The sequence below is a fragment of the Miscanthus floridulus genome, chromosome 8, assembly GCF_019320115.1.
Source record: "Miscanthus floridulus cultivar M001 chromosome 8, ASM1932011v1, whole genome shotgun sequence".
In the NCBI taxonomy this organism is placed as follows: Eukaryota; Viridiplantae; Streptophyta; class Magnoliopsida; order Poales; family Poaceae; genus Miscanthus; species Miscanthus floridulus.
The window spans coordinates 353,406-368,052 of NC_089587.1; the positions used below are offsets into that span (position 1 = coordinate 353,406).

Below are 14,647 nucleotides of genomic sequence, written 5' to 3' on the forward strand. Positions count from 1 at the left end.
CGGTAACAACAGCTATGTAGCAGTTCCAAAGATGTGAAAACAGCAATCCAAAGGGAAAAAAAGATGGGAAAACAAGATGTGATCACTCATACTGCACTACAACTTTGATCTGGCTGGACTCAGGGCGATTCTCGTTCTCCTTCTTGAGCTGCTGCAGTGCGCGTTGCAGTGATGGGTTATTTTCCCAACCACTGAGCTTCACCTTTTTAAGGCTCTTCAAGTTGTCGATGCCGACAACTCTCCTCTCCTTGTCAGAGAACTCCAATAGAAGCGTCTCCAGCTTTGTCATTGATCCTTGCTCAAATTCGACTACTTCGGGATGTTCTCCAGCGAGGTACAAATCCAGGATCCTCAGCGCTTGAAAACTTTGTGTGGTGCGTGCAACCAGTTCTCGGTCTCTGCAGCTCCGCATCCCCAGTCGGATGCTCTGCAGGCTGGGAAACTTACACAAGGAATCAAGCAGCTGGTCAGCAGCAAGCTTGGCCCATTCCACCGAAAATTCTGCAAGGTGCTTGAGTGATGAGATCCAATCAGGAAATTGACTAATGGGCCCCATCATAGTAAGATGCTGGAGGAGTGGTGGCGGTGAGGAGACGTGAAGGAGAGAGTCCAGTGTCCTGCCAGAATACAAGTGGAGCGATCGGAGGGCGCATGTCTTGCTCAGGGAGGAGCAAAGCACACTTGAAAACTCCTCTTCGGGCTCCTCAACCACAGTAATATATAGCACCTGCAACTGTTGCAGCTCACCTATCTCTCGGGCAACCTGAACGTCACCTTTGAGTTGGGCCCAATCCACCTCGCGCAATGCCTTCATGTTCCCTAGCCCCCATGGCAAAGTCCACCAAGGCACCCTCAGGCGCTCAAGTCTATGCAGCTTCGTCACGGTTGGCGGCATGTACATCCTACTTCCAACAGTCCAGACTCTCGAAATACTCCAGGTCACCGATTTCGCTAGGCATCTCACTGATTCGTGTACCCGTCAATCTCAAGAACCTGAGAAGATACAACCGACAGACATATCCCATATGCTTGTCTTACAGAGTCTTGCAGTCTTCCAGGTCAAGTACCCTCAGCAACTTGAACTCGCCTAGTCGATTCAACAGCTTCTCAAGGCCTTCCGACTGAAATATAGTCAGCGATCGAACTTGTTGTAGGTTCATCGCCTCAATGCCATGTCTCGCATGATATCGCTGCTCCACTCCCTTGTTCTGACTAACGCGCTCGTTGTCGTCATTGGCATGGACTGAGAGGCGGCGAACTTTGCCGCATGGCGATCTTCCTCCATATTGCCGTCCTACCAAGCTAACAAAGTTGGCATCTTGGGATTTGGACACCATGACCTCAAGCATCATATCGTGCACCCGGCATGCTTCGCCCATTTCTGCCTGTAAGGTTTTTCTGGTTACCCGCAGCTTGTCTGGTTGAATCATGTTCCTGCTTATCAGCTCATTGAGGTACTCTTCTTGAACATCAAACAAAGTCAAGTCAAACCCCGCTTCTCAGCAACCAAACCTTCGGCAATCCATCTGTACAACAACCTATCCTTGGCAATCACATAATCCTCAGGGAAAGTGCTAAGATACATCATGCAAGCCTTTAGATGATGAGGCAAGTAGTCATAGCTTAGTGTAATCATTTGCCTCATCCCCTCCAGGGTGGGGTGGCTCTCCATCTGAGAACCAATTGAGTTGGACACTTTTATCCACATTTCTACACTCTCAGCTGAATTGTAGCTTGCTAGAAGGCTGGCTATACTAACAATAGCCAATGGCAACCCACCACATTTCTTCAAAATACTGTCCATGGTATCTTTCAATCCGTTGGGGCAAGTACCACCCATGGAGCCAAATACTCTCTTGACGAATAGCTTCTTACTGTCATCTAAGTCCAGTGGCTTTATATGATGGACAAGGTCCTTTGAAACACTACTTGCTTTGGCCACTGTCTCTATCCGAGTCATCACAATTATTCTGCTGCTGCATTTGTTCTCTGGCAATCTGACGCGGATAGCTTCCCATGCTGGTATGCTCCATACATCATCGATCACAATGAGATACCTGTTTTAGTTGGACATATTACATATGCTTGGAGTCAGAGAATCTGTGGATAGGCAGAGTTCAAAATTTGGTCTGAGGAAGGTATGGTAGTCTATAGTTGTGTACCTCTTGTCCTTGAGGAGCTCCTTGAGCTTGCTCGACAGTTCTTCCACGTCCATTTGGTTGATTTTAAGTTGGTTGCCTTGGGTTTGCTCACCATCTTCTTTCAGGTTCACAATCTGCTTGAGCAGTCGGGCCATCAGTCCCTTCATGTCCTTCCCGCCATCGAACGCCTGTGACACGGACACCAGCGCTTGGCGCTGGAAGTCGGCCTCCAGCTGCCGGCACAGCTCCACCGCCAGAGTTGTCTTCCCCAGCCCTCCGGACCCCACGATGGAAAACACCTTGAGGCTTCTGTCATCATCGTCGGCTTTGATCCTCTCCGCCAAGGTGTCGACCTGTTCCCTGATGCCGACGAACTGATCATCAGGGTCATCGGCACGGCGGAGGGCATTCGCGGACACAGACGCCGCCGAGACCGGGCGAGCCACGGAGACCTGGGTGGCGCCGCCCTATCGATGCCGTAGTGAACGTGGTGCTCGCTGACGGTGGTGGTACGTGCCAGTAGGGCCTTGACGTCGGCGGCGAGGGTGCGTCGCAGGAGCAGCTTCTCCAGCTGGTACTTGGGCCATTTCACGATAATGTGAGGCAGCTGGAGGGGCGCCATATAAGAATTTGATTGTCCGTTTTATTTTTCTTTGTAAATTTTGTCTTGTTTTGTATTTTATCGAAGCGTTAGCAAGGGCACACTACTAGTTGCACTAAACAATACAGAGGGCGAAAATGTGGTGGTTAGCATAATGTACATTATCTTCAACACAAATTCAATACACTTGACGGAGTAAAATGGGTTGCTTTTCAATTGTTCTTCACCCATAAAAAGCACCATTTTTTTTAAAAAAAAAAAGTATAGGGAAACCCTTCACTTGGTAAATGACCAGGGGAGATGAAATTCTTGACTTGCTCTAAAAGCGAACACATTTTGAAATGAGGGGGTCATCATCGAACCCTTCCGTACGTCAACCTAGAAGTCCCAAGAATGGTCCTCTTTGGCAGCGCTCCTACGTGCTCTGGCTCTGCACTGTTTATGCACTGTAGCCAGAGCCGAGCCAGAAAACGAGCTCCGTCGGCTCTATGAACAGTGCTTCGTGAACAGTGAGACAAAAAAGTAGGAGAAAAAAGAAAACGACTTCAGTAAACAGTGCTTCAATAGGTGGGTGCCAACCTGCCGCGGTATTCTGCTCGCGTCGACCCTACGTCCTCTCAGCACGCGCCGCGCGGCGGTGCGAGGGGTACCGCATCGGGGGCCGTGGGTGGCGCCGGTGGGAGACGACGACAACATCGGCGACGCAAGACTAAGCCGAAGGCGATCGGCACGGGTACACCTGCCGACCACGATGACAGACCACCTACTTCTACTGCTGCACTAAGCTTCCCCGAGCCAGATCCGATGGTGTTGGCGCTGTGCGTGGGTGCGGGGCCCCCCGCATTGGTCATCTCTTTCGACCCGATGCTGGAGGAGCTCGCCGCCTCGCTCGTCGTGAGCCGGCCAATGAGAGCAGCAACACCTAAGTGTTTGCCTGCTACGGCGGCACCTCAGGAGGTTGAGGCACCGGTGGCGGACACCGGTTCTCCGACGACGACTGCTCAGTGGACGACAGACTTGTCTCTGATGTCGCCAGTGCAGGGGCCGCCACAACTCACGCCACCACGAGCGGGAGCACCCGGCGTCGTAGAGGGTCCCACCACCCACAGCGACGCAACGCCCACACCACGTGAAGCTGCACGACGTCTCGCACGGTTCACTGAGGAGGTGCAGCTCGAGAGAATGTCGCCTCTAATCGCCAGCCCACCAAGGCATAAGGTGGCAACCAGAGGGCGGCCCATGCCAAAGCGGAGCAGACGGATCGCCGCTCAGCCGCTGGCGCACATTCCGATCTCCAAGCGGGGCGAGGTGCTCCTCATGCGGAGGATGGGCTTTGCACCGCCTGCAGGTCCAATCTCATCCGCGTCCAAAAGAGCTTACGATGACTTTTCCGCGAGGAACTGGACGTCGAGCGAAGTGGAAGCACTGGACGAGCTGTTCCCGGCGACCGCTGCGACGATTGGTACAAGGCTCTTCTCGGATGACGGAGCAGAGTCGCGCGGCCATTAGTGGAGACACACAGCTCCGTAGGTGACCGCTCTGCTCGTAGTTCGGTTGTTTATTTTTATGTAATATCGAAGTTTGAAACAATCTCCTAGGAAGGTCCAGTCAAACTGTTAGACCTCCTAGGGCGCTCATTAAATGTGTGTTGTGTGTATGGTTGAACCCCTCTTCTTCGTAATTAAAATGATACGCAAATCTTTTGCGTATTCGAGAAAAACAACAGTGTAGGAGAGAGAAAACGGCTCCATGAACAGTCGGTGTCGGTGGAAGCCGGAGCCGCGGAAGCCGAAACAAACGGGGCCTGAAGGGTCCTGGAAGCTTCTCAATCGATGCAGTATCTTTTGTATATGAGTAATAATTTGAATATAAACTAAGGGGTTACTTTGCGTTGCTATCTTTTATAATGAAGGTGGTGTAATTAGATTTAATTATCTTTCATAATAATAGATGTCGATAATCTAGATATAAATTTAGTTGGTTATTTTAAATTATTTTTCATAGTGAGAATCGTGGGTAATTTAGATATAATTTAGGTGGTTGATTTGAACTATCTTTTATAACAATAGGGGAGTGGGGTAATTTAGGTATAAGATTAGGGGATTATTCTATGTGTTTTTCATAATGGCAGATACATGTAATACATTTATAAAACAGAATAAATCGAATGCCTATTATTTGCGTTCATGGTTAAAGTTTACCAAATTATGGGCTATATGTTTCTGATTAATGTGATGTTTTTTAGGATTTACCTTTTTTTTTTCCTAATGAAGCAGAACACGGCTGGAAATTGGAAACTGAACACTAGGTTATGAGTTTCAAGCATTAATTACATTACACTGCTTCGGATATGGAAGGGTGGAGAACAACATTACACCGATGCAAGACATCTATAAAGGGGAAACAAACAACATATGATCACTACTTTTGGTTTTTATTACTCCCTCTCTCCTGGAATAATATATTCCTAGAGTTGCCTTTAAGTCAAACTTTTTAATTTTTGACCGAATTTATAGAAGAAACCCATCAAGATTTATGATATCAGATTAGTATCTGTCGGTGTTTTGGAACCGGGGGTCCCTCAACCAACGAGTGAATTTGTACTGCGTGTCCCTAATCCCGGATGGTGATGCAAAGAGACACAAGGTTTATACTGGTTCGGGCAGTCGAGGCCCTACGTCCAGTCTGAGAGATTGATCTTGTATTCCTTGCACCGGAGTGCTCGTGGTAGGGGGTTACAAGCTGAGTGAGAGAGGGAGCTAGCCCCAGGTCTCGGCGAGGGTGGTGCGAACTGCTTGGGACGTTGCTCCCAAGCAGCGTGGAAGTGCGTGATTCTATCGGTGTGTTTGTCCTCCTGCCCCCCAGAAATGGCCCTGGCTACCTCCTTTTATAGTTACAAGGAGGAAGCGAGAGGTACATGAGAAGGCTACTATTTGCTGACGTATTCCGCTCCCTGAAGCAGTATGGCGTCGTGGGAGTTCCAGTCGATGTCTAGTCGGTATGGTCTTCAAGGCTGACGACATGCTGCGCTCTTGTACTTTTGTTGACTTGGTGAAATGCCGAGGCCTGGTGGCTGCTGTAGTAGGCTGTGTCGAGACCTGTCGCGCTGAGGCCGAGACCCACTGTGCCGAGGCCTGCTGTGCCGAGGCCTTTAGCGGGTGGCAATGTGAGGTCTGGGCGGCCATCGCCGATAGTTGATTTGGGCGGAATAGTGCCGAACACGCGTCTATAGGATACGGTGCCCTGTATCGTCAGTAAGGGATGGTAAAAAGGCGATTTGACCGTTGTCCTGTCGCGGCATGCTGCCGATCGTGACTTTCGTAGTGCGGGCAGCTGGGTGCATTAATTGGATGCGATAGCCTGCCAGAGTGACTTTTGAGGTGGAGGTGACGAGATTGCGGGACGAGCCCAGCCTCGGGCGAGGCGGAGCATGGCCAGTTCGCCCGAGGCCCTACCGGGAGTCTCGGGCGAGGCGGAATCCGAGGCTCATCGGGGGTCTCGAGCGGGGCGGAGCGGTCGGTTCGCTGGCCCCGAGGTCACAGGAACCCGGTTCTGACTCCCCACGCCGTGTCCGTCCTTGGTGCAGGAGTTTAGGCAGCACAGTAGCCGGTAACCCTTGCACAGTCCCGTTGTGGATGGCAGGGCGCTGACGTGACGGACGTCCTGGTCTGCCACGTCGCTGCACTGCGCCGCCGTGTGATTTGTCGGAGTGGTTGAGCGCCTCGATAGGACGTGCGGAAGTGACATGCTGGTCGTACTCGGTCTTGTGCGTCGTGGGGCTCCAGTACGGCTTGATGCAGGACATGGCGGGCGTACGTGCGGGTTGCCGTGTAATGACGCCGTAGGGGGCAGCGGCTATGCCGAGGCCGAGCCATCGCGGGGGGCTCGGTGGTCATGGACCCTCAGGCTGCCGAGCCCGTGAAGCAAACTGTCGAGGTTCTTGGGGGGAGTTATTGGCCTTGGGTACCGATTCCGAGGCTACAGTAGCCCAGATGTGGCTCCCCACGCTGCATTGTCCTCGGTGCAGGAGTTGGCAGCATAGTGAGGCATGGGCGTCACGGTGGTTAGTACAGTGGCGGGTAACCCCTGCCCAGTCCTGCCTCCTGTCCCATCGGCCACTTCTGCTGTACTGTGCCGGGCGTGCGGTTGTCGTCAGGGGCAACAGTCGGCTGAGCTGATGTGACACGACGTTTTGTCAGAGGGACGGGAGAAGGAAGAGGCGGCGGAGTGCTGCCGAGCCTGCCTTGCGCGAGACGGAGGGTCGGTGGCCCGGCCGTGGCCTTTGGCGGGGAATCGCTCGGGGTCGGTAGCGAGGGGGCCTCGGGCGAATCGGAGAATCAGGCCGAGGCCTGCGGCGATGGGCCTCGGGCGAGTCGGAGAATCGGCCGAGGCCCTTGGAGCCTCGGGCGAGTCGGAGAATCGGCCGAGGCCAACAGCGTTTAGCTGGTTTCGATCTTTACGAAGTCTAAGCAGTCGTTTTTTGGATTTTGCTTAGGGTACCCCTTCTCACGGTATCCGACAGTAGCCCCCGAGCCTTGGGGGGAGTGGAGGCACTCCCCCTGAGGTTCTGACGAGAATTGGCTCTTGATAGTTCCTGTCGGGATGTTGTTTTGTTTTCGGGGTTTCGGTGGGTGCGCGCGAGCGCACCCGCCGGGTGTAGCCCCCGAGGCCCTGGAGGAGTGATTTCACTTCTCCAGGGGCTTTTCTCTCTTTCGAGTGGGGAGTTACATTGTGTTTGCCGGGCCCGTGGGTGCGAGTTCGGATCGCAGGGCCTCGACGATGCTGCGGGAAGAGCCCCTTAGCCTCCGCCTGGAGCGAGAGGGCCGTCAGGGGTTCACCCGACTTTTTATTCGACCCTCGCGCTTCCTTTTCGCTCGGAAGGAGGGTTTGTTTTGCCGAGACCCCTCGTGTGCGAGTCTGAGCCGCTGGGTCTCGGCAAAGTGTCGCAGGAAGAGTCCCTTAGCCTCTGTGCGGAGCAAGAGGGCCGTCAGGGATTCTCCTGACTTTTTGTTCGACCCTCGCGCTTCCTTTTCGCTCGGAAGGAGGGGTGGAAGATGCCACGCTACCCTCGGTGGGCGCGAGCGACGGCATTTCCGGTGAGCTGTTATCGGGTAAGTCCGAGTGGAGGCCCAGTACCCCGTTCGCTGGGGGTCGGCTAGCGGTCCTGAGACGCGCTCCAAGAGTACCGGAGGGTTTCTCTAGTGGGTGCCGAGGCCGTTCGCTGGGCCTCGGTGGCTCGGTGCCTCCCTACGGTGGGATCCCATTCGGAGACTTCCCTGCCGGTCTCGGACACGACACAGGGCATCCCAAGCGTCTCGCTTGCTTGGGCCTCGGCCTCGCATAGGCTCGCCCGTAGTCGCCCCTGACTCTGTTGTCCTGGGGCGGCTGTCGAAACCCCTGGGGGCCCAGCCTTCGAACCCCTGGACCGTAACGGGCTTGGGTCGCTTGTCTTTATCTCGGGTGCAGGAAGAGCCCCCGAGCCTCCGCACGGAGCGAGAGGGCGGTCAGGGGTCCTCCCGTCTTTTTTGCCCGTCCCCCGCCCGTCCTTTTCGCTCGGACGGGGGGGGGGGCTGTTTGCCGAGCCCACTCGTGTGCGAGCCTGAGCTGCTGGGTCTCGGCAAAGTTGCAGGAGGGCCCCCGAGTCTCTCGCGCGGAGCGAGAGAGCGGTCAGAGGTCCCCTGGCTTTTGGTTCGCCCCTCGCGTGTGAGGGTCTGACTGCCGAGCCCCCCTCGGGTGCGAGCTTAGGTCGCGGGGTCTCGGCGTCTTTTTGCAGAAGGAGCTCCCTAGCCTCTGCACGGAGCAAGAGGGCCGTCAGGAGTTCTTCCGGCTTTTTGAACGACCCTCGCGCTTCCTTTTCGCTTGGAAGGAGGGTTTGTATTGCCGAGCCCCCTCGTGTGCGAGCCCAAGTCGCTGGGATTCGGCAATGTGTCGCAGGAAGAGTCCCTTAGCCTCTGCACGGAGCAAGAGGGCCGTCAGGGATTCTCCTGACTTTTTGTTCGACCCTCGCGCTTCCTTTTCGCTCGGAAGGAGGGTTTGTGTTGCCGAGTCCCCTCGTGTGCGAGCCCAGGTCGCTGGGACTCGGCAACGTTTTGCAGGAAGAGTCCCTTAGCCTCTGCGCGGAGCGAGAGGGCCGTCAGGGATTCTCCTGACTTTTTGTTCGACCCTCGCGCTTCCTTTTCGCTCGGAAGGAGGGGTGGAAGATGCCACGCTACCCTCGGTGGGCGCGAGCGACGGCATTTCCGGTGAGCTGTTATCGGGTAAGTCCGAGTGGAGGCCCGTACCCCGTTCGCTGGGGGTCGGCTAGCGGTCCGGAGACGCGCTCCAAGAGTACCGGAGGGTTTCTCTAGTGGGTGCCGAGGCCGTTCGCTGGGCCTCGGTGGCTCGGTGCCTCCCTACGGTGGGATCCCATTCGGAGACTTCCCTGCCGGTCTCGGACACGACACAGGGCATCCCAAGCGTTTCGCTTGCTTGGGCCTCGGCCTCGCATAGGCTCGCCCGTAGTCGCCCCTGACTCTGTTGTCCTGGGGCGGCTGTCGAAACCCCTGAGGGCCCAGCCTTCGAACCCCTGGACCGTAACGGGCTCGGTGCCTGGTCCCTTTGCCTGAAAGGAATCGGGTGGGGGTTACCTCTCTCCCTGCGGTTAGCAACGGCAGGCGCGCCTTTTGAGGCAGCTTTTTCGGGGAGGTGGGACGGCGCCTGCAGCTGCTGCGGTTGGGCGTGACGTGGCGTCAGTCGACGGGACGTAACTGCACGCGCAATTAATGAGGAGGGAGTGGGCGGTAAGACCGGATCTGGATAACCGCGCCGGATTTCCTGGGGGAAACTTCCCCGATTTCGTCGCCCGGTGGTTTCGATTCGTCCCTGCATAAATACGCAAACAGCCTCGCCCTCTCCCTCCTTACCTTTTCCGCGTTCGCCTTTGCTGCCTCCGTGCCGTCGCTGAGAGCATAGAGCGCCGGGGAAGAGAAGTGCGAGGGCGAGAGATCGAAAGAGAGAGGGAGAGAGATTACCGCTGTAGCAGCGTCCTCCGCCGCGCAATGGCTGGTGGTCCCGTCATCCTCCCGGCGGATCCCTGGGAGCGGTCCGACGTCACCGAGGAGAAGCTGCAGTCGCTCGTGGAGGCCGGTCTTCTTCGCCCGATCACCGACCCCGACGAGCCGGAGTGGATTGCTCCGGGGGACGAGTCGGAGCCGAGGCCGCGCGACGGTTACGTGGTGAGCTTCGTCGTCTTCCACGAGCGAGGCTTCGGGTCGCCGGCGGATAGCTTCATGCGGGCACTCCCGCACTACTATGGCGTGGAGCTGCACAATTTCAGCCCCAACTCCATCGCGCAGGCGGCCATCTTCGTCGCCTGTCTGCGAGGGGTATCTAGGGATCGCTCCCCACTGGGAGTTGTGGCTCCATTTGTTCCGAGCGACGTTCACCTCCAAGCCGGGGGGAACGAGGGGGGCTCGGAAGGCGCAGAGGGCCGGCGGCTGCACCCTCCACGTGCGCCAAGACCGGCAGTCCCTCTACATCCCGGCCCAGCTGTCAACGTCCAACCGTCGTTGGTATGACGGCTGGTTCTACCTCCGCAACGACGGCGGAGGACTTCCCCCTTATACCGGGCGGGTTGTAGAGAGTCAACCGGAGAAATGGGGGTACGGCGTCATCAAGGTCGACCAGCCTAGGCTGGAACCGCTCTTGAGGGCCTTGGGGAAGCTGCGTGACTGCGGCCTTTCGGCGGCCGTGGTCGTGGCGGCCTTTCACCGCCGGAGGGTGTTGCCGCTAATGGCCCGGCGACGGCGGCTGTTCGAGATGACGCCGAGCGACCCGGTCGCCGGTATCAAGATGTCCGCCTTCGCCCTTACCGATGACGAGACCCTGCGTCGGGTGAGGGAGGCGGTAGACGGGAAGCCGAGGCTCGATGACTTGATGCCGTTCCCGATGCGCCCGTCGCGGGGGTATGTCTCGCTGGTAAGTTGGATGTTGTCGAGGCTTTCGCGTCCTTCTTGTTTTTCGCCTTTTTGGTCTGTTGTCTTACTTCGTCGCTCTCACAGGGGATAAGAGACGTGCGAGGCTCCCCGCCGCCCGTTCCTGAGGACGCCCGGCGGCGATCCGTGAACAGGGCGCGTGCCGAGGAGGAGAAGAAGAAGAAAGATGCCCAGGAGGCGAAGCGCACGAAGAAGATCCTCGCGCGCGAAAAGCTGGACGCCCGTCGCCGGCGCCAGAGGCTCGACGGTCTCCCTTTGGAGCCGTCTCCCTCGCCGTCGGTGTCGGATTCTTCGAGCGACGGCGGTGGGTGCGAGGTGGGGACGGCCTGCCTGGAACACCTCCCCGACATCAGGGAGATGGTTCCCGGGGCGCCGGCGAAGGAGCCTGACGCCCCTAGGAGAAGGAGGAGGTGTCCCGGGGCCAGTGGTGGCCCGTCCCGGCGCCGAGGCCGGCACACCCGAGGCGCGGGTGTCGGAGGAGCGTGCCATCGGCCCGATGGGTTCGACGGTGGAGGCTTGAGCGGGTGACGGTGGGGGCGACCCCATTATCTCCGCGAAGGGTCGAGGAGGTGCCGGGGTCCGACGGGGACCAGCTGGCGCTGGTGGACACCGAGGCCACGTTGCTGCCACCACCGCCGCCGTTGCAGAGGAGGCGGACGGTGTCGAAGCGGTTGCATCCCCGTTCGCGGTAAGCGTCTTTCCTGGCGGAGTCCGCTTCTTGTTTGCCCCTTGGTTGCATGCTGACCTTGGGAGTGTCTTTTCTTGCAGCCAGACGCTTCTGGTGGGAGACCCTCCCTTGGCGCCCCGTAAGGCGCTCAAGGTGAACGTTAGCTCCTCCGCCCATCAGGCAGCGGAGGCGCAGGCTGACGCGCAGCGTGGCGCGGAGTCGGGCGAGGCCGTTTCGGAGGAGGTGGCCGCCCAGGAAAAGGGTGCCGAGGCGGCCGCGGGGCGAGTGGAGGAGGAGGAGCCCACGCCTCGCGATGTCGCGGGTCTTGGGGCGACGGAGGCTGGGGCGTCTAGCACTGCCGAGGCCGTTGAGGGTGAGGCCGGGGCGCCCAAGACCTCCGAGGCCAGGGCGGTGGACTCCGGGGCCATCGAGGTAGAGATGGCGGAGGCCAGAGCCCCCGGGTCCGTCGAGACCGAGGCGATGGAGGTGGAGGCGGGGCAAACTTTGGCGCCGCCCCTGGTTCAGACAATCTCGTCTGATGATTCTTCCCGAGGGAAGGAGGCGGCGGACGCCGAGGCGGCCAGTGCCGTGGAGCAGCAAGTCCCAGGTCCTGCCGAGGGGAGTTCGGCCCTTGTCCCGCTACGGCCCGAGCCCCGTGGGTGGAACTTCCCGCGTGTTTTCTGGCGGGACCAGGCTGATCCCGAGGGGGAGCCTGTGTTCGCCCTTGAGGACGTCGCCGAGGGGGGGCGTTGGGATACCCTCGAGGAGTATCGCCAATTGGCAGTGCGGTCGCTGCAGACAGCGATGACCATTATGGGTCAGGACTTGCCCGGTGTCACGCGGGTAAGTACTTTCCCCTCTCGTGTCGCGTTGTTTTCTCTCCGAGCCCGCTCGCAGTGTTTTGACGTGTGTTTTTTGTTTTGCCTCCTTAGGAGCTCGAGACCCGATCCCTTGGGAAATCGGTGTTCCTACGAAATGAGAGGGATATCTGGGACCAGCTCCGGCGCCAGAAGGGCTTGCTTGCCGATGCCCAGGGACTATTGTCGGCGCGGAGTGCGGAAGTGGAGGACCTCCGCCTTCGTTGTGCCGACATTCAGGCGGAGTTGGCCATGGCTAAGGAGCAGTCCGCCCCTCTGGTGGCCAAGATCAAGGAACTGGAGGAGGAGCGAGACTCCTTCAGGCTTCGGGCCCAAGAAGCGACGGCCTCCGCGAAGGCTACAGCCGGGCAGCTGGGTGCGGAGCAGGGCGAGCATCAGGCGACAAAAGTCGCCCTGGCAGAGGCTACCAAGGCGGCCGAGGCCTCTCGGGTCGAGGTCTTAGCCTGGAAGGGCAAGGCCGAGGGTAAGTTCTGCTGAACCATGTTCCTCGTTCCATTTGCTCTTTTTGTCCTGGTTCGCGCTTGACTCCTGACCCCTTGCTGCGACGTAGATCTGGAGAAAGAGGCCTCCCAGGCGGCTGAGGCCTCTGTCGCGGCGCAAGCAGCGCTGGATGTCGAGGTCCGGGAGCACGAGGTGCTGCGCAGCGCTGTCCGGTCTGCCTGCGAGGCTCTAGACGTCGAGGAGGTCCAATCAGCTAGCTCCCTTGGGAGCCGCCTCATCGCGTTGAGCGGCCATGTCCGCGAGAGACTCCGAGGGGCGTTGCACACGGGTGTCAAGCGCGCCCTAGCCGTCGTCTCCTCGCACTACGCCATCAACCTCGAGGCTGTCAGCGACGGCTACGTGTTGCCAGAAGATGACGAGGAGGCTGATGCAGAGGTCGTGAGGCTGTTGGAGGCGGCCGAGGCACCTGGCACCGCGTTGGCCAAGCTGTTCGAAGAAGAGGTGGTCCCTCCCGCGTCAGCCGCTGATCCTTGAGCTTTGACCTGGGCCAAAAGGGGCCATGTAACCGAATCGAGTTAGTTGCCGAATCGTGACGTTTTTTGTGGCCGTCGAGGCCCTTAAAGTATTTGTGTATGTGTGCTTCTTAACCGTTTTCCATTCTATTTCTAAGTTCGTGCCCTCTGTCTCGATCGCGAAGAAATCCCTCGGAACCTAAGCCGTCCTTCGGCGAAGGGTGGTGAGGGAGCTGCCGTAGCCCAGAGGCGTAGGCCATTCTCACGACCCGGCCGGCCCTTTGGCCTCCAGACAGGCTTTTGGTCTTTGGGTTTCTTGCGAAGGTCCCGTCGGAGCGCGAGAGAGTTTGGCGCGGAAATTTTCGGAAAAACGGTTGAGAAATGGTGTCCGGGACTTAGGGGGGTTCCCCCTTTTTAGCCCCCGAGGGAGGCTCGACTTTGCAGAGGCAGAGCCGAGTCTCCCTTATTGCGTTATAGTGACGTCGAGCCCCTATCGATAGATAACCTCTCTGCAAAGAACTTCCTCGGAACCTAAGCTGTCCTTTGAGCGAAACGGTGGTGAGGGAGCTGCCGTAGCCCAGAGGCATAGGCCGTTCTCACGACTCGGCCGGCCTTTTCGCCCTTGAGACGATCTTTCGGTCCTTGGGTTCTATATAGCCGATTTGTCTATAAGGGGGTTCCTCGAAATAAATAAAGAAGCGTCTACGTCGTTTCTACCCTTAAATTTCCAAACGTTGGTGAAGATTTCGCCCTTCTCGTTGGCTAACTTGTAGGTCCCGGGCTTCAGCATTTGAGCGACGATATACGGCCCCTCCCAGGGTGGGGTCAGCTTGTGGCGGCCCTTGTTGCTCTGCCTCAGTCTCAGCACGAGGTCGCCTACCTTCAGGTCCCGGCTTTGGACGCGCCGGGCTTGGTAGCGTCGTAGGGCTTGCTGATACCTGGCTGAGTGTAGTAGCGCGACGTCGCGGGCTTCCTCCAGTTGGTCGAGGGCGTCTTCGCGGGCAGTGCGGTTGCTTTGCTCGTTGTACGCCTGTAGCCTCGGGGAGCCGTATTCTAAGTCAGTGGGGAGGATGGCCTCGGCTCCATAGACCAGGAAGAACGGTGTGAATCCCGTGGCTCGGCTCGGGGTATTTCTTAGGCTCCAGATGACTGACGGGAGTTCGGCAAGCCATTTCTTGCCAAACTTCTTCAACTGGTTGAATATTCTTGGCTTAAGGCCTTGTAGGATCATGCCGTTGGCACGCTCTACTTGGCCATTCGTCCTTGGGTGCCCTACGGCCGCCCAGGCCACCCGGATGTGGTGGTCGTCGCAAAACGTTAGGAACTTGCGCCCGGTGAATTGTGTCCCATTGTCAGTGATGATGGTGTTAGGAACCCCGAACCTGTGGATGATATCCGTAAAGAACAGCACCGCTTGCTCGGATTTGATCTGAG

At 57.7% G+C, this 14,647-nt stretch overlaps 1 pseudogene; it reads right to left on the reverse strand.

The window, feature by feature from the left end:
- Positions 1-68: 68 nt before the first annotated feature.
- On the reverse strand, positions 69-2,933 carry LOC136475461 (disease resistance protein Pik-2-like; annotated as a pseudogene).
- Positions 2,934-14,647: the final 11,714 nt, after the last annotated feature.